Here is a 16,549-nt window from a genome sequence, read left to right as displayed (position 1 = left end):
ACAATGTCAGATCTGCCTAAAATGTCACATGGTGGATGAAAGTCCTCTCCTAAACACATCTACATAATAATATTGAGTCAGTCATAGCGCCACCTGCTGGCAGAATGTAGTTTGTCTTAAAACACAATCTCCACACAATCTCTGATCTGCCTGAAACTTCACATGGTTGATAAAAGTCCGCTCCTGAACACATCCACATAACAATATTGAGTCAGTCATAATGCCACCTGCTGGCAGAAGGTAGTTTGGCTTATAACTCAGCCACACAATGTCCCATGTGCCTGAAACTTCACATGGTTGATAAGATTCCTCTCCGGAAGACATCTACATGCCAATCTTAAGTCAGAGTTATAGCGCCACCTGCTGACAGGAGGAAGTTTGGCATAAATCTGTGATTTTCTTAGATTTTTTTAATATATTGGCTTAAATTAATATTGTTCGCTGTTCTCTGTCATTGTAAGGTCACCGGGCGGCGGTGAGCCCGGGTGCGAGGTCCCTATCATCGCTGCTTGCAGCTTTAATTATTATTATTCTTCTCTCCAATGAATCGCGATTTTGAGGGGCTAAACATGCCCGAAAACTCACGCAACTTTGCACACGCCTCAGAAGTGGCGAAAATTTACGTTTTTTATGGGCTTCGGAAGTGGGCGTGGCAAAATGACTCGACAGCGCCACCTAGAAAAATTAAACGGATGAGCCCCCGATCCACGAATCACGCACATGCACGAAAATTGGCACACACCTCAAACATGCCAAAACATACGAAAAAGTCTCTTGGAGCCATATTTCAAACCCAACAGGAAGTTGGATATTTTTGACTTCCTGCGGCGAAAAAGTGGCGTTTTTGCAATTTCCAGGCGTTGTATTTTAACGAACTCCTCCTAGGGATTTTATCCGTTCGACACCAAAATTGGGTTTTGTCATCTAAAGGCCTTGGCGATGTTAAATTGCGAAGCTTTAGAGTTTTCGTCGATGGGCGTGTCCGTGGCGGCCTCGCAAATCTTGACGATTCGCCACAAAACAGGAAGTCGTTATAACTCAGGCATGCATTATCAGATCTGCCTCAAAAATCACACGTTTGATAAGAGTCCAGACCTGAACACGTGTACATGCCGATATCCAGATACAGTTATAGCGCCACCTGCTGGCTACAGGAAATGACATGTTTTACATCGTAACAAACTCCTCCCACAAATTTTTTCGTATCCGCACCAAATTTGAGTGGTGTCATCTGAAAGCTCTAGCGATTATATATTGTGAAGATCTAGAGTTTTCGCAGAGGGGCGTGTCCGTGGCGGCATGACAAACCTCAACGCTTCGCCATGGAACAGGAAGTCCTTATAACTCAACCACACAATGTCCGATCAGCCTGAAACTTCATATGGTTGATAAAAGTCCTCTCCTGAACACATCCTCATAACAATAATGAAGTGGGCGTGGCAAAATGACTCGACAGCGCCACCTACAAAAATTAAACGGACGAGCCCCTGATCTACGTATCACGCACATGCACGAAAATTGGCACACACCTCAAACACGTCAAAACATACGAAAAAGTCTCTTGGAGCCATACCTCAAACCCAACAGGAAGTCGGATATTTTTAACTTCCTGCGGCAAATAAGTGGCATTTTTGCCATTTCTAGGCTTTGTATCTTAACGAACTCCTCCTAGGGATTTTATCCTATCGACACCAAAACTGGGTTTTGTCATCTAAAGGCCTTGGCGATGTTAAATTGCGAAGCTTTAGAGGTTTTGTCGATGGGCGTGTCCGTGGCGGCCTCGCAAACTTTGACGATTCGCCACAAAACCGGACGTGATTATAACTCAGGCATGCATTATCCGATCTGCCTCAAAATTCACATGTTTAATATAAGTCCAGACCAGAACACATTTACATGCCGATATCCAGATACAGTTATAGCGCCACCTGCTGGCCACGGGAAATGTCATGATTTACAGAGTAATAAACTCCCTCAAATTTTTTCGTATCAGCACCAAATTTGGGTTATGTTATCTGAAAGCCCAAGCAATGATATAATGTCAAGATCTAGAGTTTTTGAAGAGGGGCGTGTCCGTGGCGGCATGACAAACCTCAACGCTTCGCCATGAAACAGGAAGTCCTTATAACTCAACAGCACAATGTCCGATCAGCCTGAAACTTCACATGTTTGATGAAATTTATCTCCTGAAGAAATCTGTATTGCAATATTGAGTCACAGTCCTAGCGCCACCTACTGACAGAAGGAAGTTTGGCATAAATCTGTGATTTTCTTAGGTTTTTTATATATATCGGCTTAAGATATTATTGTTCACTGATTTCTGTCATCCTGAGGCCACCGGGCGGCGGTGAGCACGGGTGCGAGGTCCCTATCATCGCTGCTTGCAGCTTTAATTAGGGACCGAGCACCGAAACGGTGCGTAGGCCCTATTGGAATTGCTCCGTTTTTTATTATTATTATTAGGGACCGAGCACCGAAACGGTGCGTAGGCCCTATTGGAATTGCTCCGTTTATTATTATTAGGGACCGAGCACCGAAACGGTGCGTAGGCCCTATTGGAATTGCTCTGTTTATTATTATTCTTCTTCTTCTTCTTCTTCCGCAGAATGAATCGCGGTTTTGAGGGGCTAAACATGCCCGAAAACTCACGAAACTTTGCACACGCCTCAGAAGTGGCGAAAATTTACGTTTATTATGGGCTTCGGAAGTGGGCGTGGCAAAATGACTCGACAGCGCCACCTAGAAAAATTAAACGGACGAGCCCCCGATATACGAATCACGCACATGCACGAAAATTGGCACACACCTCAAACACACCAAAACATACGAAAAAGTCTCTTGGAGCCATATCTCAAACCCAACAGGAAGTCAGATATTTTTGACTTCCTGCGGCGAAAAAGTGGCGTTTTTGCCATTTCCAGGCGTTGTATTTTAACGAACTCCTCCTAGGGATTTTATCCGATCGACACCAAAATTGGGTTTTATCATCTAAAGGACTTGCCGATGTTAAATTGCGAAGCTTTAGAGTTTTCGTCGATGGGTGTGTCCGTGGCGGCCTCGCAAACTTTGATGATTCGCCACAAAACAGGAAGTCTTTATAACTCAGGCATGCATTATCCGATCTGCCTCAAAACTCACACGCTTGATAAGCGTCCTGACCTGAACACGTTTACATGCCAATATCCAGATATAGTTATAGCGCCACCTCTTGGCCACAGGAAATGACATGTTTTACACTGAACCAAACTAACTCCCACAAATTTTATCGTATCAGCACCAAATTTGAGTGGTGTTATCTGAAAGCTCTAGCGATGCTATATTGTGAAGATTTAGAGTTTTCGGAGAGGGGCGTGTCCATGGCGGCATGACAAGGCTCAACGCTTCGCCATGGAACAGGAAGTCCTTATAACTCAACCACACAATGTCCGATCTGCCTGAAACTTCACATAGTTGATAAAAGTTCTCTCCTGAACACATGCCCATGAAATTATTGAAGTGGGTGTGGCAAAATGACTCGACAGCGCCACCTAGAAAAATTAAACGGACGAACCCCCAATCTACAAATCACGCACATGCACGAAAATTGGCACACACCTCAAACATGCCAAAATATACGAAAAAGTCTCTTGGAGCCATATCTCAAACCCAACAGGAAGTAGGATATTTTTAACTTGCTTCGGCGAATAAGTGGCATTTTTGCCATTTCCAGACGTTGTATTTTAACGAACTCCTCCAAGGGATTTTATCCGATCAACACCAAAATTTGGTTTTGTCATCTAAAGGCCTTGGTGATGTTAAATTGCGAAGCTTTTGAGTTTTTATAGATGGGCGTGTCCGTGGCGGCCTCGCAAACTTTGACTATTCGCCATTAAACAGGCAGTCGTTATAACTCAGGCATGCATTATCCGATCTGCCTCAAAATTCACAGGTTTGATAAGAGTCCTGACCTATACACCTTTACAAGCCAATATCCAGATACAGTTATAGCGCCACCAGCTGGCCACAGGAAATGGCATGTATTACATTGTAACATACTACTTCACCAAATTTTATTGTATCAGCACCAAAATTGGGTGTTGTCATCTGAAAGCTCTAGCGATGATATATTGTGAAGATCTAGAGTTTTTGCAGAGGGGCGTGTCCGTGGCGGCATGACAAACCTCAACGCTTCGCCATGGAACAGGAAGTCCTTATAACTACACCACACAATGTCCGATCTGCCTGAAACTTCACATGATTGATAAAATTCCTCTCCTGAACACATCCACATAACAATATTGAGTCAGTCATAGCGCCACCTGCTGGCAGAAGATAGTTTGGCTCATAACTTAGCCACACAATGTCTGACCTGCCTGAAACTTCACATGGTTGATTAAATTCTTCTACTGGAGGCATCTACATGCCAATCTTGAGTCACAGTTATAGCGCCACTTGCTGGCAGAAGGTAGTTTGCATTATAACTCAACCACACAATATCCGATTAGCCTGGAACTTCACATGGTTGATGAAAGTACTCTCCCGTGCACATCTACATAATTATATTGTGTCTGTCATAGCGCCACCTGCTGGTAGAAGGTAGTTTGGCTTATAACTTAGTCACACAATGTCTGATCTGCCTGAAACTTTACATGGTTGATTAAATTCCTCTCCTGAAGACATCTACATGCCAATATGGAGTCACAGTCATAGCGCCACCTGCTGGCAACAGGAAATTAAATATAACTCAGCCGAACAATGTCCGATCTGGCTGAAAATTCACATGGTGGATAAGATTCCTCTACTGAAGGCATCTACATGCAAATCTTGAGTCACAGTCATAGCGCCACCTGGGGACAGGAGGAAGTTTGACATACATTTGTGATTTTCTCGGGTTCTTTATATACATCGGCTTAAATTAATATTGTTCGCTGTTCTCTGTCATCCTGAGGCCAACGGACGGCGGTGAGCCCGGGTGCGAGGTCCCTATCATCGCTGCTTGCAGCTTTAATTATTATTATTATTCTTCTCTCCAATGAATCGCGATTTTGAGGGGCTAAACAAGCCCGAAAACTCACGCAACTTTGCACACGCCTCAGAAGTGGCGAAAATTTACGTTTTTTATGGTCTTCGGAAGTAGGCGTGGCAAAATGACTCGACAGCGCCACCTAGAAAAATTAAACGGACAAGCCCCCGATCCACGAATCACGCACATGCACGAAAATTGGCACACACCTCAAATATGCCAAAACATACAAAAAAGTCTCTTGGAGCCATATCTCAAACCCAACAGGAAGTTGGATATTTTTGACTTCCTGCGGCGAAAAAGAGGCGTTTTTGCCATTTCCAGGCGTTGTATTTTAACGAACTCCTCCTAGGGATTTTATCCGATCGACACCAAAATTGGGTTTTATCATCTAAAGGCATTGGCGATGTTAAATTGCGAAGCTTTAGAGTTTTCGTCGATGGGCGTGTCCGTGGCGGCCTCGCAAACTTTGATGATTCGCCACAAAACAGGAAGTCATTATAACTCAGGCATGCTTTATCCGATCTGCCTCAAAATTCACACGTTTGATAAGCGTCCTGACCTGAACACGTTTACATGCCAATATCCAAATACAGTTATAGCGCCACCTGCTGGCCACAGGAAATGACATGATTTACTGAGTTATAAACTCCTCCCACAAATTTTATCGTATCAACACCAAAATTGAGTGGTGTCATCTGAAAGCTCTAGCAATGATATATTGTGAAGATCTAGAGTTTTTGCAGAGGGGCGTGTCCGTGGCGGCATGACAAACCTCAACGCTTCGCCATGGAACAGGAATTCCTTATAACTCAACCACACAATGTCCGATCTGCCTGAAACTTCACATGGTTGATGAAAGTCCTCTCTTGAGCACATCTACATAATAATATTGAGTCAGTCATAACGCCACCTGCTGGCAGAAGGTAGTTTGTCTTAAAACACAATCTCCACACAATCTCTGATCTGCCTGAAGCTTCACATGGTTGATAAAAGTCCTCTCCTGAACACATCCACATAACATTATTGAGTCAGTCATAACGCCACCTGCTGGCAGAAGGTAGTTTGGCTTATAAGTCAGCCACACAATGTCCCATGTGCCTGAAACTTCACATGGTTGATAAGATTCCTCTCCGGAAGACATCTACATGCCAATCTTAAGTCACAGTTATAGCGCCACCTGCTGACAGGAGGAAGTTTGGCATAAATCTGTGATTTTCTTAGATTTTTTTTTATATATCGGCTTAAATTATTATTGTTCGCTGTTCTCTGTCATCGTAAGGTCACCGGGCGGCGGTGAGCCCGGGTGCGAGGTCCCTTTCATCGCTGCTTGCAGCTTTAATTCTTCTTCTTCTTCTTCTTCTTCTTCTTCTTCTTCTTCCGCGGAATGAATCGCGGTTTTGAGGGGCTAAACATGCCCGAAAACTCACGCAACTTTGCACACGCCTCAGAAGTGGCGAAAATTTACGTTTGTTATGGGCTTCGGAAGTGGGCGTGGCAAAATGACTCGACAGCGCCACCTAGAAAAATTAAATGGACGAGCCCCCGATCCACGAATCACGCACATGCGTGAAAATTGGCACACACCTCAAACATGCCAAAACATACGAAAAAGTCTCTTGCAGCCATATCTCAAACCCAACAGGAAGTCGGATATTTTTAACTTCCTGCGGCGAAAAAGTGGCGATTTTGCCATTTCCAGGCGTTGTATTTTAACGAACTCCTCCTAGGGATTTTTTCCGATCGACACCAAAATTGGGTTTTGTCATCTAAAGACCTTGGCGATGTTAAATTGCGAAGCTTTAGAGTTTTCATCGATGGGCGTGTCCGTGGCGGCCTCGCAAACTTTGATGATTCGCCACAAAAGAGGAAGTCGTTATAACTCAGGCATGCATTATCTGATCTGCCTCAAAATTCACACGCTTGATAAGCGTCCTGACCTGAACACGTTTACATGCCAATATCCAGATACAGATACAGCGCCACCTGCTGGCCACAGGAAATGACGTGATTTACGGAGTTATAAACTCCTCCCACAAATTTTATCGTATCAGCACCAAAATTGAGTGGTGCTATCTGAAAGCTCTAGCGATGATATATTGTGAAGATCTAGAGTTTTCGCAGAGGGGTGTGTCCGTGGCGGCATGAAAAACCTCAACGCTTCGCCATGGAACAGGAAGTCCTTATAACACAACCACACAATGTCCGATCAGCCTGAAACTTCACATGGTTGATAAATGTCATCTCTTGAACACATCCACATAACAATATTGAAGTGGGCGTGGTAAAATGACTCGACAGCGCCACCTAGAAAAATTAAACGGACGAGCCCCCGATCTACGAATCATGCACATGCACAAACATTGGCACACACCTCAAACATGGCAAAACATACGAAAAAGTCTCTTGGAGCCATATCTCAAACCCAACAGGAAGTCGGATACTTTTAACTTCCTGTGGCGAAAAAGTGGCGTTTTTGCCATTTTCAGGCGTTGTATTTTAACGAACTCCTCCTAGGGATTTTATCTGATAAACACCAAAATTGGGTTTTGTCATCTTAAAGCCTTGGTGATGTTAAATTGCGAAGCTTTAGAGTTTTTGTCGATGGGTGTGTCCGTGGCGGCCTCGCAAACTTTGATTCGCCACAAAACAGGAAGTCTTTATAACTCAGGCATGCAATATTCGATCTGCCTCAAAATTCACACATTTAATAACAGTCCTGACCTGATCAGGTTTACGTGCCGATATCCAGTTACAGTTATAGCGCCACCTGCTGGCCACAGGAAATGACATGTTTGACACTGTAACAAACTCCTCCCACAAACTTTCCCGTATCAGCACCAAAATAGAGTGGTGTCATCTGAAAGCTCTAGCGATAATATATTGTAAAGATCTAGAGTTTTTGCTGAGGGGCGTGTCTGTGGTGGCATGACAAACCTCAACGCTTCGCCATGGAACAGGAATTTCTTATAACTCAACCACACAATGTCTGATCTGCCTGAAACTTCACATGGTTGATAAAAGTCCGCTCCTGAACACATCCACATAACAATATTGAGTCAGTCATAACGCCACCTGCTGGCAGAAGGTAGTTTGGCTTATAACTCAGCCACACAATGTCCCATGTGCCTGAAACTTCACATGGTTGATAAGATTCCTCTCCGGAAGACATCTACATGCCAATCTTGAGTCACAGTTATAGCGCCACCTGCTGACAGGAGGAAGTTTGGCATAAATATGTGATTTTCTTAGATTTTTAAAAATATATTGGCTTAAATTATTATTGTTAGCTGTTCTCAGTCATCGTAAGGTCACCGGGCGGCGGTGAGCCCGGGTGCGAGGTCCCTATCATCGCTGCTCGCAGCTTTAATTAGGGACCGAGCACCGAAACGGTGCGTAGGCCCTATTGGAATTGCTCCGTTTTTTATTATTAGGGACCGAGCACCGAAACGGTGCGTAGGCCCTATTGGAATTGCTCCGTTTTTTATTATTATTATTATTATTATTATTATTCCGCCCCCTATCGGGGCACTTTTGAGGGTCTAAACATGCCCGAAAACTCATGAAAATTTGCACACACACCAAACCCGGTGTAAATAGCAGGTTGATATGGGTCTCGGCAGTGGGCGTGGCAAAATGACTCGACAGCGCCACCTAGAAAAATTAAACGGACGAGCCCCTGATATATGAATCACGCACATGCACGAAAATCGGCACACACCTCAAACATGCCAAAACATACGAAAAAGTCTCTTGGAGCCATATCTCAAACCCAACAGGAAGTCAGATATTTTTAACTTCCTGCGGCGAAAAAGTGGCGTTTTTGTCATTTCCAGGTGTTGTATTTTAACGAACTCCTCCTAGGGATTTTATCCGATCGACACCAAAATTGGGTTTTGTCATCTAAAGGCCTTGGCGATATTAAATTGCGAAGCTTTAGAGTTTTCGTCGATGGGCGTGTCCGTGGCGGCCTCGCAAACTTTGACGATTCGCCACAAAACAGGAAGTCGTTATAACTCAGGCATGCATTATCAGATCTGCCTCAAAATTCACACGCTTGATAAGCGTCCTGACCTGAACACGTTTACATGCCACTATCCAGATACAGTTACAGCGCCACCTGCTGGCCACAGGAAATGACATGATTTACGGAGTTATAAACTCCTCCCACAAATTTTATTGTATCAACACCAAAATTGAGTGGTGTTATCTGAAAGCTCTAGCGATGTTATATTGTGAAGATCTAGAGTTTTCGCAGAGGGGTGTGTCCGTGGCGGTATGACAAACCTCAACGCTTCGCCATGGAACAGGAAGTCCTTATAACACAACCACACAATGTCCGATCTGCCTGAAACTTCACATGGTTGATAAACGTCATCTCTTGAACACATCCACATAACAATATTGAAGTGGGCGTGGCAAAATGACTCGACAGCGCCACCTAGAAAAATTAAACGGACGAGCCCCCGATCTACGAATCACGCACATGCACAAAAATTGCCACACATCTCAAACATGGCAAAACATACGAAAAAGTCTCTTGGAGCCATATCTCAAACCCAACAGGAAGTCAGATATTTTTAACTTCCTGTGGCGAAAAAGTGGCGCTTTTGCCATTTTCAGGCGTTGTATTTTAACGAACTCCTCCCAGGGATTTTATCTGATAAACACCAAAATTGGGTTTTGTCATCTTAAAGCCTTGGTGATGTTAAATTGCGAAGCTTTAGAGATTTCATAGATGGGCGTGTCCGTGGCGGCCTCGCAAACTTTGATGATTCGCCACAAAACAGGAAGTCTTTATAAATCATCGATGCATTATTCGATCTGCCTCAAAATTCACACATTAAATAACAGTCCTGACCTGATCAGGTTTACGTGCCGATATCCAGTTACAGTTATAGCGCCACCTGCTGGCCAAAGGAAATGTCATGTTTGACACTGTAACAAACTCCTCCCACAAACTTTCCCGTATCAGCACCAAAATAGAGTGGTGTCATCTGAAAGCTCTAGCGATGATATATTGTAAAGATCTAGAGTTTTTGCAAAGGGGCGTGTCTGTGGTGGCATGACAAACCTCAACGCTTCGCCATGGAACAGGAATTTCTTATAACTAAACCACACAATGTCTGATCTGCCTGAAACTTCACATGATTGATAAAAGTCCTCTCCTGAACACATCCACATAACAATAATGAGTCAGTCATAGCGCCACCTGCTGGCAGAAGATAGTTTGGCTTGTAACTCGGCCAAACAATGTCCGATCTGCCTGAAACTTCACATGGTTGATGAAAGTCCTCTCTTGAGCACATCTACATAGTAATATTAAGTCAGAGTCATAGCGCCACCTGCTGGCAGAAGGAATTTTGGCTTGTAACTCGGCCAAACAATGTCAGATCTGCCTAAAATGTCACATGGTGGATGAAAGTCCTCTCCTAAACACATCTACATAATAATATTGAGTCAGTCATAGCGCCACCTGCTGGCAGAATGTAGTTTGTCTTAAAACACAATCTCCACACAATCTCTGATCTGCCTGAAACTTCACATGGTTGATAAAAGTCCGCTCCTGAACACATCCACATAACAATATTGAGTCAGTCATAATGCCACCTGCTGGCAGAAGGTAGTTTGGCTTATAACTCAGCCACACAATGTCCCATGTGCCTGAAACTTCACATGGTTGATAAGATTCCTCTCCGGAAGACATCTACATGCCAATCTTAAGTCAGAGTTATAGCGCCACCTGCTGACAGGAGGAAGTTTGGCATAAATCTGTGATTTTCTTAGATTTTTTTAATATATTGGCTTAAATTAATATTGTTCGCTGTTCTCTGTCATTGTAAGGTCACCGGGCGGCGGTGAGCCCGGGTGCGAGGTCCCTATCATCGCTGCTTGCAGCTTTAATTATTATTATTCTTCTCTCCAATGAATCGCGATTTTGAGGGGCTAAACATGCCCGAAAACTCACGCAACTTTGCACACGCCTCAGAAGTGGCGAAAATTTACGTTTTTTATGGGCTTCGGAAGTGGGCGTGGCAAAATGACTCGACAGCGCCACCTAGAAAAATTAAACGGATGAGCCCCCGATCCACGAATCACGCACATGCACGAAAATTGGCACACACCTCAAACATGCCAAAACATACGAAAAAGTCTCTTGGAGCCATATTTCAAACCCAACAGGAAGTTGGATATTTTTGACTTCCTGCGGCGAAAAAGTGGCGTTTTTGCAATTTCCAGGCGTTGTATTTTAACGAACTCCTCCTAGGGATTTTATCCGTTCGACACCAAAATTGGGTTTTGTCATCTAAAGGCCTTGGCGATGTTAAATTGCGAAGCTTTAGAGTTTTCGTCGATGGGCGTGTCCGTGGCGGCCTCGCAAATCTTGACGATTCGCCACAAAACAGGAAGTCGTTATAACTCAGGCATGCATTATCAGATCTGCCTCAAAAATCACACGTTTGATAAGAGTCCAGACCTGAACACGTGTACATGCCGATATCCAGATACAGTTATAGCGCCACCTGCTGGCTACAGGAAATGACATGTTTTACATCGTAACAAACTCCTCCCACAAATTTTTTCGTATCCGCACCAAATTTGAGTGGTGTCATCTGAAAGCTCTAGCGATTATATATTGTGAAGATCTAGAGTTTTCGCAGAGGGGCGTGTCCGTGGCGGCATGACAAACCTCAACGCTTCGCCATGGAACAGGAAGTCCTTATAACTCAACCACACAATGTCCGATCAGCCTGAAACTTCATATGGTTGATAAAAGTCCTCTCCTGAACACATCCTCATAACAATAATGAAGTGGGCGTGGCAAAATGACTCGACAGCGCCACCTACAAAAATTAAACGGACGAGCCCCTGATCTACGTATCACGCACATGCACGAAAATTGGCACACACCTCAAACACGTCAAAACATACGAAAAAGTCTCTTGGAGCCATACCTCAAACCCAACAGGAAGTCGGATATTTTTAACTTCCTGCGGCAAATAAGTGGCATTTTTGCCATTTCTAGGCTTTGTATCTTAACGAACTCCTCCTAGGGATTTTATCCTATCGACACCAAAACTGGGTTTTGTCATCTAAAGGCCTTGGCGATGTTAAATTGCGAAGCTTTAGAGGTTTTGTCGATGGGCGTGTCCGTGGCGGCCTCGCAAACTTTGACGATTCGCCACAAAACCGGACGTGATTATAACTCAGGCATGCATTATCCGATCTGCCTCAAAATTCACATGTTTAATATAAGTCCAGACCAGAACACATTTACATGCCGATATCCAGATACAGTTATAGCGCCACCTGCTGGCCACGGGAAATGTCATGATTTACAGAGTAATAAACTCCCTCAAATTTTTTCGTATCAGCACCAAATTTGGGTTATGTTATCTGAAAGCCCAAGCAATGATATAATGTCAAGATCTAGAGTTTTTGAAGAGGGGCGTGTCCGTGGCGGCATGACAAACCTCAACGCTTCGCCATGAAACAGGAAGTCCTTATAACTCAACAGCACAATGTCCGATCAGCCTGAAACTTCACATGTTTGATGAAATTTATCTCCTGAAGAAATCTGTATTGCAATATTGAGTCACAGTCCTAGCGCCACCTACTGACAGAAGGAAGTTTGGCATAAATCTGTGATTTTCTTAGGTTTTTTATATATATCGGCTTAAGATATTATTGTTCACTGATTTCTGTCATCCTGAGGCCACCGGGCGGCGGTGAGCACGGGTGCGAGGTCCCTATCATCGCTGCTTGCAGCTTTAATTAGGGACCGAGCACCGAAACGGTGCGTAGGCCCTATTGGAATTGCTCCGTTTTTTATTATTATTATTAGGGACCGAGCACCGAAACGGTGCGTAGGCCCTATTGGAATTGCTCCGTTTATTATTATTAGGGACCGAGCACCGAAACGGTGCGTAGGCCCTATTGGAATTGCTCTGTTTATTATTATTCTTCTTCTTCTTCTTCTTCCGCAGAATGAATCGCGGTTTTGAGGGGCTAAACATGCCCGAAAACTCACGAAACTTTGCACACGCCTCAGAAGTGGCGAAAATTTACGTTTATTATGGGCTTCGGAAGTGGGCGTGGCAAAATGACTCGACAGCGCCACCTAGAAAAATTAAACGGACGAGCCCCCGATATACGAATCACGCACATGCACGAAAATTGGCACACACCTCAAACACACCAAAACATACGAAAAAGTCTCTTGGAGCCATATCTCAAACCCAACAGGAAGTCAGATATTTTTGACTTCCTGCGGCGAAAAAGTGGCGTTTTTGCCATTTCCAGGCGTTGTATTTTAACGAACTCCTCCTAGGGATTTTATCCGATCGACACCAAAATTGGGTTTTATCATCTAAAGGACTTGCCGATGTTAAATTGCGAAGCTTTAGAGTTTTCGTCGATGGGTGTGTCCGTGGCGGCCTCGCAAACTTTGATGATTCGCCACAAAACAGGAAGTCTTTATAACTCAGGCATGCATTATCCGATCTGCCTCAAAACTCACACGCTTGATAAGCGTCCTGACCTGAACACGTTTACATGCCAATATCCAGATATAGTTATAGCGCCACCTCTTGGCCACAGGAAATGACATGTTTTACACTGAACCAAACTAACTCCCACAAATTTTATCGTATCAGCACCAAATTTGAGTGGTGTTATCTGAAAGCTCTAGCGATGCTATATTGTGAAGATTTAGAGTTTTCGGAGAGGGGCGTGTCCATGGCGGCATGACAAGGCTCAACGCTTCGCCATGGAACAGGAAGTCCTTATAACTCAACCACACAATGTCCGATCTGCCTGAAACTTCACATAGTTGATAAAAGTTCTCTCCTGAACACATGCCCATGAAATTATTGAAGTGGGTGTGGCAAAATGACTCGACAGCGCCACCTAGAAAAATTAAACGGACGAACCCCCAATCTACAAATCACGCACATGCACGAAAATTGGCACACACCTCAAACATGCCAAAATATACGAAAAAGTCTCTTGGAGCCATATCTCAAACCCAACAGGAAGTAGGATATTTTTAACTTGCTTCGGCGAATAAGTGGCATTTTTGCCATTTCCAGACGTTGTATTTTAACGAACTCCTCCAAGGGATTTTATCCGATCAACACCAAAATTTGGTTTTGTCATCTAAAGGCCTTGGTGATGTTAAATTGCGAAGCTTTTGAGTTTTTATAGATGGGCGTGTCCGTGGCGGCCTCGCAAACTTTGACTATTCGCCATTAAACAGGCAGTCGTTATAACTCAGGCATGCATTATCCGATCTGCCTCAAAATTCACAGGTTTGATAAGAGTCCTGACCTATACACCTTTACAAGCCAATATCCAGATACAGTTATAGCGCCACCAGCTGGCCACAGGAAATGGCATGTATTACATTGTAACATACTACTTCACCAAATTTTATTGTATCAGCACCAAAATTGGGTGTTGTCATCTGAAAGCTCTAGCGATGATATATTGTGAAGATCTAGAGTTTTTGCAGAGGGGCGTGTCCGTGGCGGCATGACAAACCTCAACGCTTCGCCATGGAACAGGAAGTCCTTATAACTACACCACACAATGTCCGATCTGCCTGAAACTTCACATGATTGATAAAATTCCTCTCCTGAACACATCCACATAACAATATTGAGTCAGTCATAGCGCCACCTGCTGGCAGAAGATAGTTTGGCTCATAACTTAGCCACACAATGTCTGACCTGCCTGAAACTTCACATGGTTGATTAAATTCTTCTACTGGAGGCATCTACATGCCAATCTTGAGTCACAGTTATAGCGCCACTTGCTGGCAGAAGGTAGTTTGCATTATAACTCAACCACACAATATCCGATTAGCCTGGAACTTCACATGGTTGATGAAAGTACTCTCCCGTGCACATCTACATAATTATATTGTGTCTGTCATAGCGCCACCTGCTGGTAGAAGGTAGTTTGGCTTATAACTTAGTCACACAATGTCTGATCTGCCTGAAACTTTACATGGTTGATTAAATTCCTCTCCTGAAGACATCTACATGCCAATATGGAGTCACAGTCATAGCGCCACCTGCTGGCAACAGGAAATTAAATATAACTCAGCCGAACAATGTCCGATCTGGCTGAAAATTCACATGGTGGATAAGATTCCTCTACTGAAGGCATCTACATGCAAATCTTGAGTCACAGTCATAGCGCCACCTGGGGACAGGAGGAAGTTTGACATACATTTGTGATTTTCTCGGGTTCTTTATATACATCGGCTTAAATTAATATTGTTCGCTGTTCTCTGTCATCCTGAGGCCAACGGACGGCGGTGAGCCCGGGTGCGAGGTCCCTATCATCGCTGCTTGCAGCTTTAATTATTATTATTATTCTTCTCTCCAATGAATCGCGATTTTGAGGGGCTAAACAAGCCCGAAAACTCACGCAACTTTGCACACGCCTCAGAAGTGGCGAAAATTTACGTTTTTTATGGTCTTCGGAAGTAGGCGTGGCAAAATGACTCGACAGCGCCACCTAGAAAAATTAAACGGACAAGCCCCCGATCCACGAATCACGCACATGCACGAAAATTGGCACACACCTCAAATATGCCAAAACATACAAAAAAGTCTCTTGGAGCCATATCTCAAACCCAACAGGAAGTTGGATATTTTTGACTTCCTGCGGCGAAAAAGAGGCGTTTTTGCCATTTCCAGGCGTTGTATTTTAACGAACTCCTCCTAGGGATTTTATCCGATCGACACCAAAATTGGGTTTTATCATCTAAAGGCATTGGCGATGTTAAATTGCGAAGCTTTAGAGTTTTCGTCGATGGGCGTGTCCGTGGCGGCCTCGCAAACTTTGATGATTCGCCACAAAACAGGAAGTCATTATAACTCAGGCATGCTTTATCCGATCTGCCTCAAAATTCACACGTTTGATAAGCGTCCTGACCTGAACACGTTTACATGCCAATATCCAAATACAGTTATAGCGCCACCTGCTGGCCACAGGAAATGACATGATTTACTGAGTTATAAACTCCTCCCACAAATTTTATCGTATCAACACCAAAATTGAGTGGTGTCATCTGAAAGCTCTAGCAATGATATATTGTGAAGATCTAGAGTTTTTGCAGAGGGGCGTGTCCGTGGCGGCATGACAAACCTCAACGCTTCGCCATGGAACAGGAATTCCTTATAACTCAACCACACAATGTCCGATCTGCCTGAAACTTCACATGGTTGATGAAAGTCCTCTCTTGAGCACATCTACATAATAATATTGAGTCAGTCATAACGCCACCTGCTGGCAGAAGGTAGTTTGTCTTAAAACACAATCTCCACACAATCTCTGATCTGCCTGAAGCTTCACATGGTTGATAAAAGTCCTCTCCTGAACACATCCACATAACATTATTGAGTCAGTCATAACGCCACCTGCTGGCAGAAGGTAGTTTGGCTTATAAGTCAGCCACACAATGTCCCATGTGCCTGAAACTTCACATGGTTGATAAGATTCCTCTCCGGAAGACATCTACATGCCAATCTTAAG

General features: G+C 43.9%; 1 protein-coding gene and 1 long non-coding RNA gene across 9 annotated transcripts in view; one reads left to right on the top strand and one right to left on the bottom strand.

The window, feature by feature from the left end:
- The window catches only part of pbxip1b (pre-B-cell leukemia homeobox interacting protein 1b), a 99,256-nt gene that overhangs the window by 43,622 nt on the left and 39,085 nt on the right, over positions 1 to 16,549 (top strand).
- The window catches only part of LOC147840267 (uncharacterized), a 19,695-nt gene continuing 16,130 nt past the window's right edge, over positions 12,985 to 16,549 (bottom strand). Inside the window, exon 3 of the long non-coding RNA XR_015511377.1 lies at positions 12,985 to 15,211. This is a non-coding gene — a long non-coding RNA (uncharacterized LOC147840267). The remainder of the gene's footprint in view (positions 15,212 to 16,549) is intronic.

The sequence above is a fragment of the Danio rerio genome, chromosome 16, assembly GCF_052040795.2.
Source record: "Danio rerio strain M-AB ecotype USA chromosome 16, GRCz13ab, whole genome shotgun sequence".
Taxonomy (NCBI): domain Eukaryota; kingdom Metazoa; phylum Chordata; class Actinopteri; order Cypriniformes; family Danionidae; genus Danio; species Danio rerio.
This window is presented reverse-complemented; position numbering and strand designations above follow the sequence as displayed.